General features: G+C 36.1%; 1 protein-coding gene across 1 annotated transcript in view; it reads left to right on the forward strand.

The window, feature by feature from the left end:
• MARCHF1 (membrane associated ring-CH-type finger 1) overlaps positions 1-24,156 on the forward strand; it is a 232,887-nt gene that overhangs the window by 48,503 nt on the left and 160,228 nt on the right. The window lies entirely within an intron of this gene.

The following is a 24,156-nucleotide window of genomic DNA, read 5'->3' on the forward strand; positions in this document are numbered from 1 at the left end:
TTTCTATTGCTTACTAATAGATATACCCTGAACACCTACCTCATCCCAAAGAGTTTATTATGTCTTTGAATCAAAGTGCTTCTGCTTATTTCTACCCAAATTTCACTTTTTCAAGTATTGTCATGATATTGAAGCTATTCTGTGCTTATTGAGAACAAATTATTTTTATTTCTTTAATGGAGTCATTAGCAATAGTGTTCTGCAGGTAATCACAGGAGAGGGTTTTCCTTCTTTTCATTGTATGAGAAAAATGATGGCCAACTTCCCAATTAAATTCTTCAATGATTGGATCTCATGACAGAAAGAATCTTTCAGAGGGTGAGATGAGTGCATATTAGTAGGTGAATTATACTGATGTCTGTTTGGACAGCACTTCTCAGGAACCAACAACCACCCATCCATCCATATTCATATTCACTCCTTCATTCACTCATTTCATGCCTCATTGTACAAAGGATTTGATGTAGTAGTTTATAGAAATACATACAGTAATGCAAACATTAAATAACTAAAAGTCAGGTGAGGAAAATTATGTTTGAATGGAGGCTTAATGACTAGGAAGAAGTCTTTGGGGGAAAGAAATAAGTAAAAGATAAATGTGTATCTCTCTATTTCCAAAACTGACCAAATTGTTCAAAGAAAAAATAAGGAAAAATAATAACCATGTGGTATTGACATGTAGAACAGTCCACTACATACCACAAAACTCTGAGAAGTTGCTACAGATACAGTAAAATTTACACCAACATAAGCAACTTAAGATAACATTATTAAGTAATGTTTACTAAATGTTTACTTGTGTCTTGCACTGTGTTAAATTTACTTTATATGCATTATTTCTTTCAAGGCTAGTAAGAAACCTGAGGTGGATATTGGGGATGATGATTAACCATAAGGTGTAATGACCAGTATTTGTTATGACATGGGTTAGGCACCCATTCTTATTGGTCCATGCCCATATTCTGCCAGTTCTTGCACATATGTTATAATTTTCCTTTTATGATTAGAAATAAAGTCTTAAAAAAGGGCTAAAAATTACTCTATGGAATTACAGGGAATTAAAGGGAGATTTCAACTCTACCAACCTAGTATCTTTCAGTCCATAATATAATCAGTTACCTTTCTCACTGTTCTGCTGACACCAGAAGTTATACTCCGTTCTACTTCCTGAGAGTCATAATTCAGTGAAGGACAATCTACAGAACCTCAAATAATATCTTTTCATCTTAAAGAATGAGTACTAAAAACTTGATAGGTCATGGGGTAAGGACAAGTCACTAAGATGCTGTTAAGCTTTCAAAAACTTCTGGAGTGGCTCATATGTACTGAGCATGATTTTAAGTGCTAGAACAAAATTCATACCTCATGTACCTCATTATTTTAGTTATTTTTGCTTTGCATCCCATTCTAAGTAGGCAAAAGCAAACATCGCAGAACACATCCTAAGTTCTTTATATATGCACAAAGAGGATGGTATAGGAGAAATCCTCAAATAAGCTTTTCAGGATCCAGACCTTATTAGTAGAAGTAAATTTTGGCTGTGAGCAGATTTTAGTATTTGAATTATATAGAAGACCATTTACAAACAGTTCCATAGATTCTCTCAATGTGTGTGCTTGTTTGTGTATCAGTGAATGACTGCGGGCAAAGGTGGATCAGAGAAGAGAAACAGACTGACCTGTTGTTCTGTCTGGAGTCATTCTGAATGCTGTAATCCCCGTGAAGTGATGCAGTTTTCTTTAATCTGACCTTTTCTCCAATCTGACTTTTCACCATTCATAACAAAGTTGGGGGGTGAGGTGGATTGGTAATGGAGGGAAACAATTATTTTGGGGCAAAGAGATAAAAGGTAGCTTTCCCGTTTTTCCCCCAATTAAAGTTCTTTATTGTTGACACTAATGCAGATATACTTGATTCCCCCCCTCCTTTGCCTACCTCAACCCAGTTCCACCCCCATCCCTTGGCCCTCACCACACTATTGTCGGTGTCCGTGGACTCTGCATATATGTTCTTTAGCTAATCCCTTCACCTTCCTTTACCCAGTCCCCACCCCCATTCTCCTCCCCTCTCGCAGTTTTCAACCTGTTCTATGCATCTATGCCTCTGGCTTTATTTTGTTTGTCAGTTTATTTTGTTCATTAGATTCCACTAGAGATCATATGGTATTTGTCTTTCTCTGGCTGGCTTATTTTCATTTCTTTTTATGAAGCCAACATAATACTGAAGAAAAATAATGCCTTAGGAAGGGTTGCCATTGGTAGAATGGATCCAACTTAGTTCAGATGTTATGGAGTAAATGTAATAGTCACTTCTGCCTGCTGTGTAGCTTAATTGGTATAAAAAAATAAAATTATGTATCATTTTTACATGTACATGCCGTTTAGAATATTCTTAATTTTATATGCCTTGGTTTGGAATATTGAGCTAACAGAATTACCAATGTTTCATTGAATAGTAGTTAGGTGTCTGACATCAACCTACTGCAAAGAAACTATGATTTTCTTTCAGCAGCCTGCTTTATACTTGTTACTGAACTAGATATTCAGGAAATACCTTGTTGTTGTGATTGAGCTATTCTGGCTCCTGGGAAGTATATAATTTGCAGCTTTACTTACAAAAAGTTATTAACATACTATATCCAGAAGTCATGCCATTCTGAGATTACAGAACTATTAGGAGTAGACTAATGAGCCACTGAAATATTCTCAGTAAATTAGTAAACAGATTTTTTCACAGAAACCACTTCTCATTGCCAGATGTGATGTGAGAAAGAAAGAAAAAGGGAGGGAGGGAGAGACGGAGGGAGGGAGGAAGGAAGGCGAAAAGGAGAAAAAAATACTTTCTCTGGAGTTTCTTAAGATAGTTTTAAGTTTAAGGAGAGAATTAGATGTGTGTTTAAAGAGCCCAATGAAGAGCCTATCATTTTATCTAGTCAAGACTCTAGGTCTCAAAGTTGTACTCAGGAGTTAGCCTTGAGACCTTGGGAGTTCAACAACCACATCTAGTTGCTTGGGTCACATGCCTAAGGGGGCAGCAGGCAGGTAGTCAATCTTTTGAAACCAAATTTATCTTTGGTTTTTGTGTGTTTTTTTGGCTTTACTACATTCTTTTTAAATAAAGGCTCTAAGAAGATCAATAGTCCCCACAAAGGGACAAAAAATTTGAATAGACACTTCATCTAACATGATATATAGATGCTAAATATGCTCATGAAAAGAGGCTCAGCATCATTATTCATTGAAGCAATGCAAATTAAAACTAAAATGAGATACCACTGCCTATCACTAGAATGACTAAAATGAAAAAGCCTGACAGTGCCAACCATTAATGAATGTGTGAAGCAATAGTTTGGCAGTCTCTTAGGAAGTCGAACATGCATTTACCATATAATCCAGCAATTCCACTCTTATTTACCCAATTGAAGTTAAACTGTGTGTCCATAGAGCATGTGTTGAAGTATTTGTGACAGCTTTATTTATAATACCCAAATTGTGAAACAACCAAAATGTCCATCAACCGGTAAACAGATCAGCAAATTATGATACAGCCATATAATAAAATCCAACTTAGCAACAAAAAGGCTTGAACTACTGATATATGCAGCAACATGGATGAACCTCAAAAACATTATGCTAACTGAAAGAAGCCAGAGACACAAGAGTACACACTATGTATTTCCACTGATATTATAACCTAGAAAAGGCAAAACTGTGGTGATAAAAAGCAACTCAGTGGTTATCAGTAGCTAGCCTTGGGCGGGAACAGATTGACTGCAAAGGGACACTAGGGAACTTTTTGAGCAGATGTAAATATTGTGAGTTATTATTGTGGTGGTCATTACCCAGCTGTATACATTAGTCAAAATGCACCAAATGGTACATTGAAAACTGGTTACTTTCATTGTATGTAAATTATGCCGCAGTAAAACTGGCAGAAAATAATACAAAATATGGAGGAGAAAAACATTAAGTAAAAGTATCATCACTTGTTTGGATAAGCTTGCCTGTTATACCTGATGTCCTTATCCTCCTGAACATATTTCAGAAAGTAGAAACAGAAACCTGCCAAAACAAATAAACAGCTAATTCCCAAATAAAACATATGGTCTCTCTACGGATCCCAAGATTTTGGTTTTTCAGTGTTTATCAATATGGTATTTAAGAAAATAATTTTAAAAAATTGATAACCCATATGATTTTTCCACAATCAGCATGTAATACATTACAATAGAATTCATGAAGCATAACCCAAAACATCCACAAAAGCCACAAGGAACTTTAACATGATTAAAAGGAGTCATCTGAGAGAAAAATAGTTATGTAACTTCATGCCATGTTTTAATTTATGGATACAGCCATTCATTATTTTTTAAAATGAATGAAATGGTCAATCATTAGCAAAAAAAAAAAAAATCTCTTTCTGGAGTGTATATTCTCAGTAAATTCCAACTGCAGAGCTACCGTTTGAAAGACCCATCCATCTTCTGAGAAGTCATAACCTTATCATCATGGAGATTAGCATGCAATTTAGACATGATTCATTGACCAAAGCTTCTGAGAAGCAGTGTCTTGACCAAGAGGCAGATAATCATAAAACACTCTGTCTTGAATCACATGGATTGAAAGTCTATGTGTTTTCTCTTTAAACGTGAATTACAAATGATTTCCATTGCAAATGGATTGAATTAAAAAGCAATAGAGCCCAGCTGGGTCTGGCTCAGGGCTTGAGCATCAACCTATGATCCAGGAGATTGGGGTTCGATTCCTGGTCAGGGCACATGCTCGGGAATTGATCCCCAGTAGGAGGACCTGCAGGAGGCAGCTGATCAGTGACTCTCTCATCATTAATGTTTCTATCTCTCTCCCCCTCGCCCTGCCTCTCTCTGAAATTGATAAAGATATATTTAAAATATAATAATAATAATAAATAAAAAGCAATAGAGGTTAGAGTAAAAGAGTTGGTAAAGAGAACATAAAAGCAGTGTAGAAAAATTTTCCTTGAGGCTAGAAAAATTCCCATGAATTGTTCTGTACTCTCAAAATTACCTATTTAATCTACATGTTAATAAAAGGTATATACTTTCAATTAAAATGTTTTTAGGTATTCTAAATCCTACAACCAAGCAATCCATCACAGGCTACCCCAGAAGTCTCCGCATTTTTTAACTCCTCTTCTTCCCCCTCTTTTCTACTCAACTCAGACAGATTTGTTCACTGTTTTCTCCTTGGAAACATTCTGTTTCACCCCCAAACTGAGCACTTTTGCTAATATCAGTCTTAACTGTATCCTTCTTGTCATTATCTTAAAATCAGTGAAGCAAGCCCTTTAATCTGTCCCTGAAAACTGTATCTGTTCTGTAAAGCCCTCACTGAACTGAGGGCTGGCAACAAATTCCTCTGAAATCTTCCTGATCTGAATTTGAGACTCTCAGAGCCCAGTCACATAATGCATGTTCTTCTTTGATGTATAAAATGTTAATAATTCATATACTCATGCTACAACATTGTAATGACTTCTACATGACAGCCTTTGTTCAAAGCACAAGAGACAGAGCACTGAGCAAAACAAAGTCCTATTCTCATGCAGAAAGGAGAGACATCCAGACAACAAACAACTAAACAAATACATCAGCAAATATAAAGCAAAGTAAGGGAAGAATAATAAGGGCCTGTCTGGTAAGATGACCCTTGAGTACAAATATGAAAGATAGTAAAGAAATGAGCCATGCTGATATCTGTGGGAAGAGAATTCAGGAAGAGAGGAGAGAACTGGTGCAAAAACTGAAAACCAGGAGGTTGCTTTAGAGTGGTTGGAACTGAGTGAGTCAGGGGAAAGGAAGTGGTAAAGATGAATTAAGAACTAGGGCAGGACCTGCCTTGTAGGAAATAGTAATGATTTGAGATGTTATTGAGAGAGGGGGGAATCCACTGAAGGCTTTTGAAGTAAGTGACACAATGTAACTTTTCTTTAGGAGTAAAAAAGCTGAAGCAAAGTTTGGATCCAAATTCCAAATCTCTCACTAGACTGTGCTATGGTAGTCTATCATTTTTGAGGCTCAATTTCCTCCTTTAGAAAATGGGGATAATAATAACTGTCTTATCAAATTGAGAAAATTAAGTGAGCACTTACCAGAATGTCTAACGTATGGTAAACACAGTATTGAGAATACTAAACATTATCTCATATGCATTTGTCAATATCAACTTTATTTCTCTCCAAAATAATGTTTTACTTGAGATCACATCTAAACAATTATGGAAACTTTGGATAGATTTCAAAGATAATTCATTTCATTATGCTTTATATATGCAATCTGGAGCCAACTTAAGCAAAATTTTTTTAAAAATTAGATTTAAAGCAAAGCAGCAAAACCAGGTATGATTCTTGTTATGAACAGTGACTTTACCTGTTTCATATGGCTTGAAAAACACCAATCATGGCTTTATCTATTTCCTACTGTAAATACATTCATGAACATATCTTTTTTTAAATATATATATATCTTTATTGATTTCAGAGAGAGGAAAGGAGAGGGAGAGAGAGAGACAGAAACATCAATGATGAGAGAGTCATTGATCGAGCCCACAACCCTGGCATGTGCCCCGACCGGGAATCGAACCCTGATCGCCTGGATCCTAGGTCGACGCTCAACCGCTGAGCCACGCCCAGCCGGGCTCACGAATATATCTTGAGGGAAATTGTCATGAAGAGTCTTTGTCTTGCTATTCCTCACTGATTAATCCTCAAATGATAGCTTTTTCTATAAGACATTTGTAAAATGTCTTAAAACCACTTTTAAGAGTATCTTGGCAGAAATATGAGCCCAGGGAAAAAGGAGATTATTGTACATAAAACCATAATAAACTTGCATTCTTTAAATCCACCTTTTTTTTTTTTTTTTTTTGACTAAAACTCAAGCATAGGGTTTTTTATTTTATTTTAACATTTTCTAAAATTACTGCTTTTGCAGTAAACAAAAGCAGAACATCAACATAAACCTAAAATGAAAGAGCATACCATTAATGTTGGTCCCTGACATTAAGGAGGGTGACAGGGGCAAGACATAAAATGTTCCCTCTCTCACTTGGCTGTGACGCCACATGCACCAGGGTGAAAGGTGTGAAGGTCGAAGAGAAGGGCTATTGAACCTGTGAAACTTATGACAAGTGAGGTGTCAGCCATTGATTTTGTCAGTCTTATACTTCACACTCTCTTATCTGTAATAAAGTGGGAGGGAAGATAAAATCATTTTCCCTCCATTCTAGATTGTTTGAACTTCATTACCATGAATCACTCAGGAGAGCCTTCACTATTGCTAGGCAACCACAGCATTTGCCATATAGCCCCATGGAACGTGATGAAACTGTGTCATTCCGTGACATATAAAAATCCCTGAAAAAATTAATTTAGTGGTATCATCCCCCTACATAAAATACTGAAGTTCAAAGGATGTGTGATCCTCTTTATATTTATTTTATAGTACAGAGGAAACAGTAAGTTAGCAAATTCCTTTCCAGGTATTTTCCTGAGCTTGGGGAAAACCTGGCTCCCTTTTGAGAAGGCTCATTTCTGGACAGCCCTCTGACAAAGAGGCTGCTCCTGTGTCATGAGAGGTCCCCATGTGTCAGGAGACCTCCAGGCCAGGACTGCTCTGCCATTGTAGTGGAGTCTCTTCTCAGGCACATCTGCCTCCTGCTGGTAATTCAGCACTGTCCAGCATCACTTCTTTCATTTCTTTCCTGTTAAATTTCTGTTTTAAAACTGGACCACGCCCCTTAAAACTTTGAAGCTGAAATCTTCTCTTTCACTTTTTATGAGTTAAACACTTACTTGACAAATAAAATAGTCGTCTGCAGGCATCGTCCACAGCCACATGTATACATTTACCAGCTCACCTCCCTACCTCCTTGCCTTTTCTGGTGCCACGGGGATTGCCCTTCCACTTGAGGCTCATCACTTCAGTGGCTCTGTGTGGCAGGCAGAATTCTTCTATGTCCTTCAGGATTCCCTGCTGATAGCCTTCAAGGAACAGGAACCTCAGTCCTACAACCAGGAGAAACTGAATTCTGCCAACAAAAGAATGAGCTTGGGAATGGATCATTAACCTAGAGCTCCCAGGCAAGCTGGGTTGACACCTTGGTTTCAGTTTTGTGATACCCTAAGTAGAAAACCCAGTCACGTGACACCTATAGAACTGTGAGATATTAATGGGTATTTTAGGCTACTAACTTTGTGCCAATTTGTTACACAGAAATAGAAAACTAATACATTCTAGATAGATTCTTATCTCTTTTTTAAGAATTTTGTCATTTAATTACTTTCACTCTTCAACGTTCACTCGTTGCCCCACTTATACTGTCATTGTTACCATCAGCACCACCACCACCTCTAATAGTGATTAAATATACTAGATACTATATTCAAATACTTTAGATTGATTATTTCATTTATAGCTTCATAAAAGGGATTTTCTGAAAATTCGGAATGTGAGCCTGCCTGACTGGGTTGGGGTTTGAGATTCTAACAAATTCCCAGGTGATGCCACTGCTCCTGATCTAAAGCTGACATAATTCACGATGTTCAACTAAAATTTATAGTTGCATGTCTAGCCCTATTGAAATGGGTAATTCCCCTTAGACACCGTTCTTCTAAGTTAGGTAATGCTCACTTCGTATCGACTTGACTTTAATTGAAGTATCTGAGTAATTATTCTGGCATATCTCAAAATGTAACCTGAAGGAGGTGTGTGAAGGAGGCGTGGGGGAAATGTGACCTGAGGAAAAGAACCTGCTACCGGTTTCTGAATTCCATCTCTTCCTTTAAGATCGGAACTGCTGGAGGCAGTGCACAGGAACTTGTATTTTTAATAAGCTCCTCAGATGAATGTCATGTTACTCAAAAGCAGGGTTTCTCAACCTAGACACTATTGACATTTTGAATCAGGTAATACTTACTTTGTGGGAGGCAGTCCTGTGCATTGTAGGATGTTTAAAAAAAACCCTGACCTCTACTCACTAGCTGCTAATAGCAACCCCCTCTCCCCAATATAACAATAAACATTGTCTCCAGACTTTGCCAAATGCCCCCTGGGGAGCAAAATCTCACCTGGTGAGACTCTGCTCTAAAGTTGGAGCATTACTGATTTAGGCCTTACCTAGGAAAGGAAAAACAAAGTGCATAGATTAACACAGGACTCAGTGACTTTTTTTTTCTATAAAAAACAGAGAAAATCTATATCCATAAAAACGTTAAAGCATGATTTAACTCGTTTCATTAAAATATCTAGGTAGAAACTAATTATTCAATCACTGCTTAGTTAAGTTTTAACTTGACAATAATTTAGTTTTTAATTTGTAATATCTAGTTAATACTCATACCTTAATAATGCTGAGTAGTTCTCTTACTTTTCAAAAGACTGTCCTGTCTGATAGAAGCTATTTTTAAAGTTTTTAATAGATTTTTTTTGTCCTCTTAGCATTTCTCATGAACAATTAAGTACTCTTTCTTTCCAACTCCTCTCTGTTTTTCCCCCCATCACTTTGTTGGTTTTTCGCTTCTGTCAAGTATCTCTGCTGAATAGCTTATCACCCTTTTCTCTCCACAAATAAGACAAATAAAAACCTGGTACTGAAATTTTCTCAGGATCCGTGTCAGTCCCTATCACTATTCCGCGAGTGCTCATAAGAGTGTGTGTGTTTTCAATGAGGGGACACTCATTCTGACGGCCAGGCTGCTGTAGTGCATGCCGACAGCCGTGCCGCCGTTGAACCTGTACTTAACCTGCAGCTTATTCTTAAGGCAGCCTGGCAACCAAGCCTTGTGTGCCTGCGTGTAACGTCAACAGCCATTTAGCCCTTGTTGCCAGGCATAGTCCTTCCCGTTTCATGTGAACGCTAAAAGTTCAATTTTAAGTTTAAAATCACTGAAAGCATTATTTTAAATATGTACACATTCACCACCTGACCATCCATCACTAGTAGTGGTCGATAATATAGCCCATAAGGTATGTGTTATTCTAGGTGATTATGATTGAGTATGATGCATTTAAAAGTAAGGCTATCCCAGCTCCTGCTAAATTCTCAAATCCAGAGGCCATTCTAGAGAAAAATGATGTATTGTCCAGGGTGTTGGTAGCTTTGTTAAAGTTGCCTGAACACTGCTTGTTCATTCTCATGTGGGTCACTGAGCTTCTGTTCAGGAAAACAGTGCTGTGTGTGGCATCAGAGCATGGCCTTTACACTGGGACAGACATGGGCTTGACTTGAGCTCTTTGGCACCACTTTGGTAAGTTACTTAAATTACCTAAATCTTAGTTTCTTTATCTGTAAAAGGGGATGAACCAACATCACAGATTTCTTGTGAAGATTATAAATGCAATAAAAGATGAAAAATGCTTAGCACGGGGGTAGGCCCATGGAAAATATTTTCAATTTATAGTATTTTTATATTATTATTTTACTTCTCCTAATCTATTGCCCGAATGGTTATGTGTTCCCTAGTCTTGGAGTAGACATACAGGCATGGCTAGATCAGAAGCTTGTTCGTTTGTTCAATTAATTCTTAAATATGTATTTAAGGGGTTGGCAAAAGTAGGTTTACAGTCTTTTGTATGGAAAATAATACAATAATAAATAAATAGTAATGCAAGAGTAAACTGTTTCACATACAACTGTAAACCTACAATATATTTAACATAAATTTATATACAGCTATAAGTAACTTGTTAAAATATTTTGGAATGATTTTTAAAAAGCTCAAAACATCCAGATACTTAACATATTATGACATGTCACTTGAAGAGCTAATGGCTTAAAGAAAAAGAAATTCAATCCCTTTTCTGTAGGTAAAACGGTTATTGACAAAGTTCTTACTTTGCTACTTATCTTCCAGAACTCAAATCAAAGAACTAAGGCTTAATTTAGTTTTACAGAGAGATGAATTTTTAGAAACTCACACAAAGTGCAAAAGGTTATACTCAACAGAGTTCTAATAAGCATTTTACTGTAGATGACTCACTCAGGCTTTGAAATTTTTTCAGGATCTTGCAAAACAATAATTTCCTATGTATTTCCTAAGAAAAGAGTCAGAACTTGTAGCATTGTGTTAAAAAATATTTCACGCTTTTCTGCTCCTGAATTTTTGGTTTAAAACAACTGAACAACCTTCCCTGGCGGGCCACATTTTTTTGTTGTTTTGTTTTTCCTCCCCCCAAATTGGAGTGGAACTACCCATACTTCTAATTTGAATTACATTTATATGTTCATAACCTTGTAATTAAGCCAGTGTAGAGTACCCCTGCGAATAACTCATTGAAGTTGTGTGTATAGTGTTTTTTTCAACCAGAGAGGATATAAATACTTCATAACGACAATTCTGATTTTTCTAGTTCTATTTTTAAAGCTTTAGCCTTATTGATATAATAGACATATAAAACTGTGAGATATTTAAAGTGTACATTATGGTGATTTGATGTACATATATATTGTGAAAGGGCTCTCATCTAGTTAATTAACATATCCATCATCTCACTTACTTACCTTTTTTTTGGTGAGAACATTTAACTTCTACTCTTAGCAGATTTCAATTACACAGTAGAGTATTATAGATCCTCTCACATCTTTTTTATCTGATACCTGAAAGTGTGTACCCTTTTACCAACCTGTGTGATTTCCTTTTTAACCTGAGAATATGTGGCAGGAATTCCTATTTTTTATTCCAGTGGGAAAAGAAAAGTGGAGAAATCAGAAGGCCTTCATATCTCGACAAGAGAACCTGTATGAGATTTCTCTTCTTTTGCTTTATGTAGAAAACGGAAAAGGGCTTCTGAAGATCAGCTTATGAAACTCAGATGCTTAAGTCATGTTTTGCTTATTGAACATTTAGACTATTTCAAAGAGAAAAAAGGACCTGTCCTTTTAAAATAATAACGATGGTATAATTTTAAAAGACAATGTTGTTCTGTTTGGAAGAGGAGCATGTTTGAGTATCTGAGGGTTTATTGTGATTAAAGAGAGTGAGGATCTCCAACTGGGCAAGAGGTCTTAAATCTAAAGCAAAGGGTACAAATTATTAAAAGCAGTGAAATGTAATCCAAAATACTTCAAAACAAAATTATTATAGATTATGCAAGCTCTTAGACACCCTTTAATATTCACCACCAATAATAACAGTATACCAACTGACTGAATTTCTTTCATATTAGAAAAACCACTGAGGGAAACTTTTTTATTTTACGTAGAAATTAAAGTTGCAACATTTCTATAGTAGATGTCAAAAAATAAAGAGATGTCTCATAAAAATCATGACTTAGATTCTATAACACCAAAGTGTTTCTTTTTGTTATTAAAAGGTAAATAATCTACTAGCTCTGAAAACTGAAACAAATCTTTGTTTCTTTAAAGGAATTTCCTATTATTAGGCGTGTAATTTGTGCTATGTTGTGGTTTGGTTTTTTTGTTGTTGTTTTTTTGCGATTGATTGAAGGATTGTAATGCACTAACCTGCAATGAAGCAGGTCCCTCCCTATTTTGTGGGAGAGGAATTTTCGTCTGCGGCCAGAGCACCAGTGTGTTGTAGGGTGTCTGCCAGTGGAACGTGGCGGTCAGCTGGAGAGTGGAACTAAGTTAACAAACCCTAGGAAGGCAGCTTCTCCAAGGACATCTGCTAGGGCAGACCTAAACTAGTTCCTTCTGAAGCACTGACACACAGAGATGTAGGAAGGTCAGTCTAGTGAGTTTGAATCGCCTCTTAGAATTAGTTCTTGGAGGTCAAAAATGTGTACTTGGAAATCAATACCATTGTGGTTTATTTCTTTTTAGTCTCCTGAGGTCAAGAAAAATAGTTTTCAAATCTCTATTGTCTCATTTCTGCTAAGAAAAACAAAGCAAAAGACCTTTGGGTACTATTTTGTTTTTATATTTTTGTATGTTTGGGTTTTTGGGTGTTTTACTTTTTTAACAAAAGAGTGCATTCTCTCTCATCCCTTCTCAGTTGGATTCTCGATGGGAAAATAACCATAGTGAGTCTCTTCTGACAGCTGTACACTGGTGGACCCCTGGGTAATGCCCAACTGCTCAAAAGCACAGCAAAGCTGCAATGCGTGAGGACTATTAAAGGGGTAAAGGGCTCTTCCTTCCTACCTCTTTTTCCTCCTTAAACTCTGACTTACTTGGTGAGATTGAGCTTCAAAGCTATAGATCCTGTCCCTTCCCCAGAGGTTTATTTTAGCACATGATAGCAAATACATTAGATCTGTTACTTGGTTGTATATTTGCATAAAGATATTTCTTGAGAAGTCATAATCAACCATTTGTATTTTATTTTTAACATAATGTTCTAAGCCCTCAGACCTGTGCCAGTGCAGGTAAAGAATACATGGGCGAAGAGAAGACTTGAGATAGATAAGCATTCTCTTCTCTAATTTACACATGCATAAGACTTCTGGATCTTTATATTTTCTCCAAAGTTACATTTGTTTTCTCTCAATAACACTTCCTCTATGCATTTTTCCTTCAGTTTCTCCAAGTGAGAATAGAAATCTCAAGAGGAATGCTTAGATGATTTATAGGTGTCACCACACCTCTGGTATAAAAATATCGTCTTCTGTGATATACCATTTGAAGTATTTTATTGTTTTATAACTTGTCAGGAAATTGCTGGGGTTTGACTCTTATTATGATTGCATACTCATGTGAGAACTCATTGATAATCATAAAAAGAAACTCACAACATAAATTAAAGCAAAAAGCAATCTTAAACCTGTCATTCCCGATTCAGAACACACACAGGGAAAAAAATCCTTCCCTGGCGTACAGTGCAGGCCTCCCTTCTCCGATGCTATTTGCTATTCCCATTTTAGCCCATTGTATTTCTCTTATCTGGGAGAGTGAAATAAGACTTCAGGCACACAGTCAGCAGTTATAGTGAAAAGCTGAATCTATCTGGAGAGGCAATGGCTGTCTTTATGGTGGGCCCACTGGAAGTCCTAAATTCTATTCTGCACTCTGGCAAGGAATAGCTGTGCAGTATCGAACAGTTACCCCTGAAAACCTCAGCAGCCTCAGCTGTGTCTTTGAAGATAGTAATATCTTTCTTACCTATTGAATAATATTATGTGTATCAATTAGATTATATGTAAAAATGTCTGAAAACTGAAAATACCATATAAATAGAAGGTATCTCTTCTAGTCCTCATTCTGAGAAGTAAATTAGACTTGAGAAAACTTTACATAGTGCAATAAATAAAGTTAAATACAAATAATATCATTTTCATAGTTTTAGTTACCTGTCTCATTTACTTCCAATATATCTGTTTAAGATTATGACTGCAGAGCTGTGAAATATTCCATGAGTATTTATTGTGTTATTTCAGGATATAGGCATCTAACCCAAAAATGTTTCTACTGGGACACAATGAAAGTGGTAAACCTTTGGTTTCATGTCTGAAACAGAGGTATTCACTGAAAAGAAATGTGCATACATATTCACATGTACACTTATTATAAACTTTACTGATATCATGAATGTCTAGCACACAATTTACAAATGATGAATATGCAATAGTTTTTTTATAACTTTTATATAGTCAATTGATTTTCACATAATGTCTTAGTTAATTTCTGTGTTATGTTATACTCATAGCCAACCTATTTGACAGAGTATTGTTACATTGCAGCTGTAACTGACAGACGAATCTTGCTCTGACAAGAATACTGGTTGATGTATTTGTTTTATTTGAAGGTAAGATGGAAGTAAAACATCACAAATCTATGTTGAAATGTCACTTGTTCTTAAGTGGTCAGTGTGAATGTTTTCTTTGGTAAATTGGGTAATATTCTTCAAATATTAAATATTCTTCTCAATTAATGGCTAAATACAAAACACACTTTTAATTTAATCTCCATTATAAACATTTAATCTGCAGTCTTAAATTCAACAGCCAATGAAACAATAAACCTTGATTTATAGCATTTGCCAGTTTCAGTGGTATATTCTCACATGACTGACCACAAGCAGCCAATGTCACCTCGTTAAATTCAGAGTTGGGTGAAGTAGCACAGAGCACAGCATCATAGAGTATTTCCACCATACAGACCCAATAGATAGCACTGTAAATATTTTAAGGATTTTGTGCATGTGCTTTCTCACCCTTAATATACTCTTTTTTTCTATCTTATTTGTCTTAGTAAATTGCACTTTTATCCACCAGTTATCAAAACAAGAAACCTGGATGTCATACTAGGTTCCTCTTTTTCCTCATTTTCACAACTTATAAATTGCCAAGACCTGATATTTCTTCTCCCTAAATAGCATTGCCATCTATTACAATCTAAAGTGCTGGAACAGCACCCCCAGGAAGCCCACAATCAATTTTGTAATGAATGTATGGTTCAGTGAGTCGACTCAGGCACAGCCTCCTTCCCACCGCCCTCTCCTCCCAAGCAGAATGTACTTTGACCTTGTGGTAAAGGAGTAAGATTTAGGTTTTTGCCCTTAATTGCCTGCACTAGCATAGACTTTGGATGCTGTTTAGTTCTTCATGAAAAGTTTAAAATGAGAAATTTCAAAAAAGATGAGGAAATGAGTGTTATGTGACTCCTTTAGCCTGGTATCATCAGAAAACTATAAATTATATCATCAGAAAACCTTTGCAAACAGATTTTAAAGTTGTTTTTTTCTTTAATCTAATTTACTTGCTTCCTTAATACGTAGTACTAGATAGAATGAGTGATGTTTGGGACTAAATAATTCACTGTTAATATGAGAGTATGACTCATTGATTAAAAAGTAGAGCTATCAGAGTCCTTACTGGCAGTACTTTCATCGCTAAACAGTACAGAATGTCCCTAAACAAGGTACTACTGTCAATTGCAAGTGTCATGCATGTTGTTTGCTGGTGTGTTCCTCTTCTCTACTGACTTTTTTTTTAGAGTAGACAGTGGCATCCTAAGGGGGAAATAACTCAGAAACCCTCTAATTCAGTGATTCTTAAACTTTCATGGCTCATAGTCCTCAGTGAGATTCTTATAATAGGCCTGGCTTCTTCTTCCCAGAAAAATGAGTATCTACATATAAAAAACAACTTTGCATGGAATTTCAGAAAGTTTTACAGTCTACAGGTTAAAAGTCAATGCCCCGTAACTCTACAGAGAAACTCAGTTTGGTATAGCCCTAGCAAAATAAAATTAATTCAGGGAAAGGAAAATTCATCCCTGTTGTGATATCAGATGAAGTGGGGAATTCTCTTCCCCACTGGGTGCTGCTGGGGGTGGAGTTCTTATGATATCCTGAGAGAAAGAATTTTCTGAGACTCTCATGGGAAAATGAGTGATTTTTATTTGCCTTGAATTGAATCCCTGTGTTTCTAAAGTCCCATTTCCCTTTGCCTAGTCAGAGAAGTATAGCTGGGGTTTCAGAAAAGCTAAAATCAAAGCCAGTGTCCAGAGATTCCTTTCCATGTTGGAGACAGGTCCAGTTCAGCATCAGGCTAGTTGCAGTCCATTAGTCCATTGTGTGTGGGCGTCCCCATGGCTGAGGGTCACATAGGAGAATACCAGGAAGCCAAGTGTGAGTCATGAGCCAAGTGTGCCAAGAGGAACTAAGAGCACAAGAGAGCATAAGAGCGTGTTTCTTTGTTCAGGGAGTTAAGTATCCCAAATCTTCTCGGGCTTGCAGTGGCCATGCCCATTCTGGCCAACCATTTCCCCAGGTGAAATGTACTTATCCAGTCATCCCAACTTTACTGGACATTTATCTATCTTCTCTATGTTGGACCTCTGCCCTGGGGAGTGTAAAGTTGTAGCTTCCTGGAAGCTGCCTAAATGACATGTCTATAATATCTGGCCTTCTCTTTGCTCCTTTCCTATTATTAATAACTAGCTAATTACAATGGTATCACCTGGAATAGACAGGCATGCCCCAGTCCTGCAAATAAACATGCTTCTGCTCAATGAACAAGAACAACATCAGAAAAGGTATGGAAGTAAGCACAGAGTATAGTCCTGAACTCATTTATTTCACCAGAGGGTTTCCCAGGGCCTCTCTTGATTTCTGTCCTCAGACTTCATTAAGGGTAGAATGAATTGTAAAGATGACAGCAAAGAACTGCATCCTGCATGATTTAGAGTGAAATAGGAACCATAAAGTCTTCTCATCTAAGCTTTCTCTTTTATTACATGTATAAAAATTAAATGCTAAAATTGTGCTCAGAATGTTATAAGCACATTTCATAATACTTCTCTTCACCAATTGTTAGAACAGAATTTTATGAAAGCCAGTTTCATAAAATGCCTGTGTATTAACCATGCATGCCATACATGCAAATGTGAAATAAAATAATGAATAAATGGAAACAACTGAATAATACAAAGTAAGAAAACCTTTTTTGAAGAACAAAATTCAAGTGAGGGAGTGTTTTTAAAGAAAAACCTGGAAAATACAAGTAATCACCTCAATTTTCTATTTCATTTAGCTAGTTAAAAATATTGCATTTTTATTAAAAGTGGTATATTTACCCCTGTTCTACTGCTTTATTTCCCATTGATGAAACAGAATAAATTGTTGGTTTGAAAAGACCAATGACATCTGACAATATTTTGAGGAAGAAAAAAGAGATCTCAAGGCTTTAGTGTTTCTTTTGCCAAAGAAAAAAACACTCTCTAATATATATTTCAATAAACAAACAAAATCAATATCCAAACTGAGTATGGAGAAGGGAAAGGGAAAGAGTAAGGTTATGTGTTGTTCTTGATGATGGAGAATTACTGGAGATAAATTGGTTTTTTATTAAATCACAAATGTTCCCATACTATGTGCAGTGGCTTTGTGATGTGTCGGCTTGGCTAGGCTGGGCATCATTTCCCAGAATTCCCTTCACTGTGTGTTTCTAGTTAAGATGAGCAACAAGAGAAATTGCAGGATTCATGGAGGGCGGAGAGAAGAGCAGCCATTCTATCATTCAGACATGCGGTCATTTCTCTGCTGACTCATCTCATTGGGGTGAGGCTGCATCCAAATCCGCAACTTCTGCTTCTTTCCCTGGATCCTTCTTTAGCTTCAGCTACTAGGTTTGATGACAAAAGAGCCTCAGCTTCTTCAGGACATCAATATCTTCAAGGTCAGAGGCAGTAAGAACTGACATGGGTTCCAGTCTGTTCTCATGGGCTCTAACTCATGCTTGTGGCTTGTAGAGATCCTTGGTCTCCTTTACTTCATATTCATCTTCCTTTCTCCACTTCCTGCCCTGTAGACTTTAAGCTCCAGCATCAGATACAAAGGCAAGAAACTTTTTAACCATCTCCCATAAATTGTGTAATGTCGAACCCCTTCATATAAAAATATGTATCCTAGTGGTTATGCTTGTATGACTAAAATTTGACTGATTAAAAGGCCCAATCTCTTATCAGTATTAGGGCTTCTTATATTCTTCTACTTTTTACAATGATTATATCCTAAATGCAAATGATTTTATGTTTGCATCATCACTATCCTAAATGCAAATGATTTTATGTTTGCATCAATAGTAATCGTTACAATTATTCATTGGGTACATTTTTATTTGCATTTTTATTTGCAGCAGTATGCACAGCCACATTGTTAGACGTTGTCTGTGGAGTCTGGGACTTAGGGTTGGGTCAATAATTGCAAAGATGAAATCTCAACAAGCAGTCTAACTTCTTATCTACTTAAGTTTGACAGAAATATGTTTGATGAAAAATAAAGTTTCCACTTTTCAAAGAAAAATAAGATCGAAAACAAATTTGTAAGATTGAATATTGGCCAACCTATAATAACTAAATTAGTGGACTAAAAAACTGGGTATACCATAATAATTAGTCCCACTATGAATTTCTGAATTAGTTTTTTAAAAAAGACTTCTGTTTTCCATGCAAAGAATGGAATTTTACATATATGTATTCAATTCTGCATTGCAATAATACCCAGGGGAAGCACTTTTTAATGTAAGTTTTACCTCCAGTTTTTATCCCTTGGGAAAATCTGTAACTGGAAATACCTGTCAGCGTGTGTGCAAAGTGGTAAACATCAGCCAAGCCAAAAAGAAAAAATTTTCCAAATACTCTGAGAGGACGGTAAAAGTATCATTGTCTACTCAAGCATATGAAGTAGGATACAACAGTTACAAGGTGTGGAAAATAGAAAAATGGCCTTCCAAAGATGTCCACATCCTAATCCCCCAAATTCTTGAATATGTTGTGTTCCATGGTAGGGAAGAGTTAAAATTGCAGATGGGATTGAGTTTGCTAATCAGCTGATTTTAAGACAAGGAGATTATCATATATAATCTGGGTGGCCTCAGTGTAATTATAAGGGTGCTTTAATGGAAACAGGGAGAGCAGAAGAGTGAGAACCAGAGACGGCATCGTGAGAAAGGCCTGACCATCCAGTGTTAGCTTTGAAGATGCAAGAGGGTCAAAGGCCAAGGGATGCGGAGAGCATCTGGAAGCTAAAATAGGCAAGGAAACAGATTACCTTCTAGCCTCCAGAAAGAACACAATCTTGCTTATCGTTTGATATTAGCTAGTGGAACTCATTTCAGACTTCTGACTTCCAGAGCTGTAAGATATTAAATTTGTGTTGTTTTGAGACACTAAGTTAGCTATAATTTTTTATAATAGCAATGGGAACCTAATTCACAGGGTATCAGAACAAAATGAGTGATTGAAGTAAGCAGCTTCAAAAAAATGCATTTGTGTTCACATAGCTCTCTCAGCCCTACTGAAAAATGAAAGGAGAAAATAGGAATAACTAAGCGGTTAGACAAAATTCACATAAAGGGAAATGTACCCATACTGAGAAACCATGAGGAAATTCTGTTTTCACAGATTTCTTTTATAAAAGAAAAAAATTTTAAGACAGAGAAAAAATTAAGTTAGCTTGTGCAACACTGACTAATTTACAGGTCCGTGTCCCCCATTGCATTATATCTTTTGATTATACAGAGTTCACTTCAGCTCATTGTAGATTAAGTCGAATAGTGACATTCCCAACTGGACTACCAGATGGAATCACATTTTAATTAACTTTTCAACCAGCATACAGATGTGCTTCTTGTGATCATTATCAAGAAATCATTTGCTTCCAGCAAAATGAGGAGCCCTGGTGGCAGATTGTAGCTAAGAATGATGGATCACATTGTGAGATCATTAACCTTAAAATACTTTCAATCATTTATTGACAAAATGAAGAAAAAGCTTATAAACCACTATCGAATACATCTAAAGCACATTATCAGGTACCTTTTGGGTGACTAAATTAAAGGAAATATTTACATGATAAAATATTGATCTATGTTTGTATATTATTACCGACATCCAAATTTAAGCTTCCATACATTAATAAAAGCATACACCATTGTAAAAAAGAACTTACCCTGCCACTACTTTTTGTTCTTCATCACCATCAAATAATTCCATTTATATTTGATGCTTTAAGGATAATAGTTCCTACTTTCCAAATGTTATGCCTTAAAAAAGATCACCAGCATGAATAATTATCCTTAAGTAGAAAAAAAATTGAGTATAAATAAAACATAAAAGTCAACTAAAAATTGTATGAAAAGAATGAAACAGCTTATATTTATACAAGTTATTATCTAATGTTTAGTTCAGTTCTTTTTAAGCTGGAAGTAGTAACTCTAGTAACTAGCATTCCAGTAATTTAAAATGCTAGTTAAAAAAAAAAAAAAAAAAAGCCTTTCCTAGTATTTAAAAACCTTTCATTTGCTTATTCCAAAATTTATAAGTGAGAGTCAATGTGTAAATTACTTCTATTTTATCATGTATTAAGTTACTATAACATAAGTTTCAAAGAAACCAAACCATACAGGCATCTGTCTTTATAAAGTTTCAGGCTGTGCAAGAGTACAAGGCAGGCATTTTAGGAGGCTCTGACCCAGCTCAGATTACCTGGTGTGTTTTTTACGGTGTCAAGGTGGAAAGCATTCCATCATTCATTTCATCTTAACTCATAAAAGTCACAGTATGTCTATTAACCTAGGTACAGAATGTTCACTGAATGAATTAAAATCGCAACTTAAGCTTCTGTCCTTCAAGTGTAATAATTTGCCTACCACAGGAAACTGAGATTTTTCTTCTAGCTCTCTGAGTGACCATGGAAAAGACAAATAAGAGCCCTGGACCTCATTGTATTCATCAGAGAAATGAGTAGTTTCCAATTGTAATTAATACCTAAGCCCCCTTTTCAATGAAAAATATCTGATTTTTATACCAAAGAGAGAATGATTTTTTCCCATATTTGGTTTATCCTGTGTGTGTGTGTGTGTGTGTGTAGTTATATGTTATTTTTGGGATTCTCTCCCATTTTGTTTTAGGGAGGGAAGAAAGAACTAAATTGCACTGAGCTGTAATTAAGGAACATCCTATATAATTTATGATACATTTATGGGTATGAGAGAAAAGTGTCTTTTTATAAAATTTCAGTTTCTGGGAGGAAAAATTTCATGTGGAAGCCCAGTGCTTAAAGCAGATAGTGGTTGGAATATCCTTAACCTCTTTCTGAGATTGGGGAACCTCGAGTCCCACTCCTGTCGTCTGTCACATTCTTCTCCATAGAGCCCCTGGAGACTTCTCAGAGTCCAGCCTGAAAGCTGACACAGTTCCCCAGCCTAGCTTAGGTCAGCCCATCCTGTTTTATAACTTTTTGGAATTATCAAGACAGAAGCAATGGCAGTTGGGCCGCTGCCTTCCACGCTCCGCCATCTCCCAGCCAGGTGGCAGGCCCAGGAAATCTGACCCTGAAATATTTGTTCTTGAGTAAAAATTTTCTAGAAAGAGAAAACTAATGGGGGAAAAAATGAATAAGAAGAGAGAGAAAAATGAATAAAACTCTTTTAGGATTAATAATTCATATTGTATTGTCTCTTTCTCTAGAACCTCATGCCTTTTTTTGCTGTAACTAAAATGGGAAAATTAGGTCATGAACTAACTAAATAAATTTCAGTGCAGGAATGATTGCTCTGAAACGTTACTCTAACCCTTTACTAGGCCGAACTCAAACTCTTTTATTGTGAACGGAAAGACTTCTTTGTAGGCTTAATGAGGCATGTTAATGATTGTCCTCGGTGTCATAACTACTCACTCATTTTGCAAGGAGGCTAAAATAGTTATTTGAATCAAAGGCCATCTAGTGAAACTAAAGTAAAATAAATTCTGAAAGTCCACTATCATGTTGATCAACAGAATCCTTAATTTAAAATACTTCTCAGACGACAAAGGCAATTCTGAACTAAGGGATTTTTTGTTGTAGTCGTTTTGAAGAACTCTCACCTTTTCTTTTTAATGTTTTGCTGCTCCTGAGCTTAACCACAGACAAAAGAGCACTTGTCTTCTTAAGTAATATTCTTTTCAGTGTTCCCTAAACTGGCATCTTAGGATGCAAAAATTGACGTCATTATTATGGACTCGAGATAGGAATGGGCAAGGGATCCAAGTGACAGGCTGCATTTAAGCCCAATCAACATTGCTAATGCTAATTACGTCCACATTTTCTCTGTAATTTATTCAGAAATTTATTGACAGTAACAATATACTAATATAAATTAATATTTAGGTGAAGTTTCTGGTTCTACCTTAACTTCACGGTGCTTCAAGCAATGTTAGTACTTGGGAAAAGCAACTGTGGAGCCTGAAGTTTGTATAGATGTGATCTCTCTAGTTCAGAAAGTATGTCACTAATGAGTTTGTATGTTTGCCAGTTTACACAATAACTTTTCCCCCAAGACTTAAATTTGCAAACGTTAACTAATTTAACAAAGATTTGGATTATAGAAAGAGTGGGTCTAAAGAAATAATATTGCAATAACTATCAATTTCCATTTTCATCTTACATGTGATTCTTTAATCCATCTAAGACTTCACCATAACAAAGATGTGCAGCCCATTTCCTCTCCATCCCCTATGGCCTGCATGTCTCTTATGAAAGGAATTTAAAGACTAGTGGGAAATCATCTCCATTTTTTTTTCTTTCTACATACTCACTTTCTTTCATTTGAAATATTTCTGCTAACTTTTTCTTCAGATATATCACAAAATATCAGAATCCTAAACAAATTTATGTTAGGAATTTGAACATAAACATTGTTTATATTAAAAATCTGCATAAAAATATTAATTCAAATTTCACTTTATCATTCTCAGGATACATAAAAGTTAGTATTAGGCTCCAAAATATTTTTGTTCATTTTTTCTTTTAGTTTATTTCCTTTTATACTGCTTCTTTCTCTAAGAGTAGAAGCTATATTGGTACAATAGAAAAAGCTCTGGAATAAGAATTAGACAAATAGGGTTGGATTCTGGCTCTAGCTTTACTAGCTCTACAACGTTGGGTAAAGCATTTTTTCTGCTCTGTATCTCAATGTTCATCTTGTACATGGGCTATTGTGATGGTCCACATGTAAATTGTAGGTAAACGTATGTGTAAGATCAGTGTTAGAATATCTGTCAAGTAGTATTTTAGTTGCTTTAAAAAAGTCGTAAGTAACCTGAGGTGAAAAGTGTCTGGATCACTTAGGCAATTGCTGCATCCATCACAAGGTCAGATTACATAATAGGATAAAAGTTCTCTCGTTGATCAATGGAAGGGGTAAGGGCACTACCAATACATCTCTGATAGCAGGTAAGGCACAGTAATTTGGATTCAACTGATAACATATCAGTGGTAATACCCTTTTCTTACCAGGAAGACGAAGCCTGGGTGTGTATCTTGACAGTTTTCTGTCGTCCAGGAAATTTCTCATTCAGCATCAATTTTATTGAGCTTGCTCACTCAATCTAAACCCTCATTAAGGGTTTATAGTCTTTACCATCTCCCTTGTTATAGAGAAATGCAGTATTTCTTTCCTACTTATTTCTGGTGATTTTATTTTCCTTTTCAGACTCCCAGCAGTCCAAGGTGTATGGATCAAATTGTTTCACCTCTTGAGTCCTTTTTTTTCCCCCAGAGGGAAAATTGGATCTTTGCACTGTGGTTCACTTTTTATTTCTTTCTGCATGATCTACCCAAAATGATAGTGTCAGACACAGCAAGGCAGTTTTGTTTACTGCTGGTGTTAAGTTTAGAAATTAAATGGACAGAGGAAAACAAGAGCCCCATTATTGTCTGGGACTGAACATGCAACAC

The sequence above is a fragment of the Miniopterus natalensis genome, chromosome 4 (assembly GCF_054644295.1).
Source record: "Miniopterus natalensis isolate mMinNat1 chromosome 4, mMinNat1.hap1, whole genome shotgun sequence".
NCBI lineage: Eukaryota > Metazoa > Chordata > Mammalia > Chiroptera > Miniopteridae > Miniopterus > Miniopterus natalensis.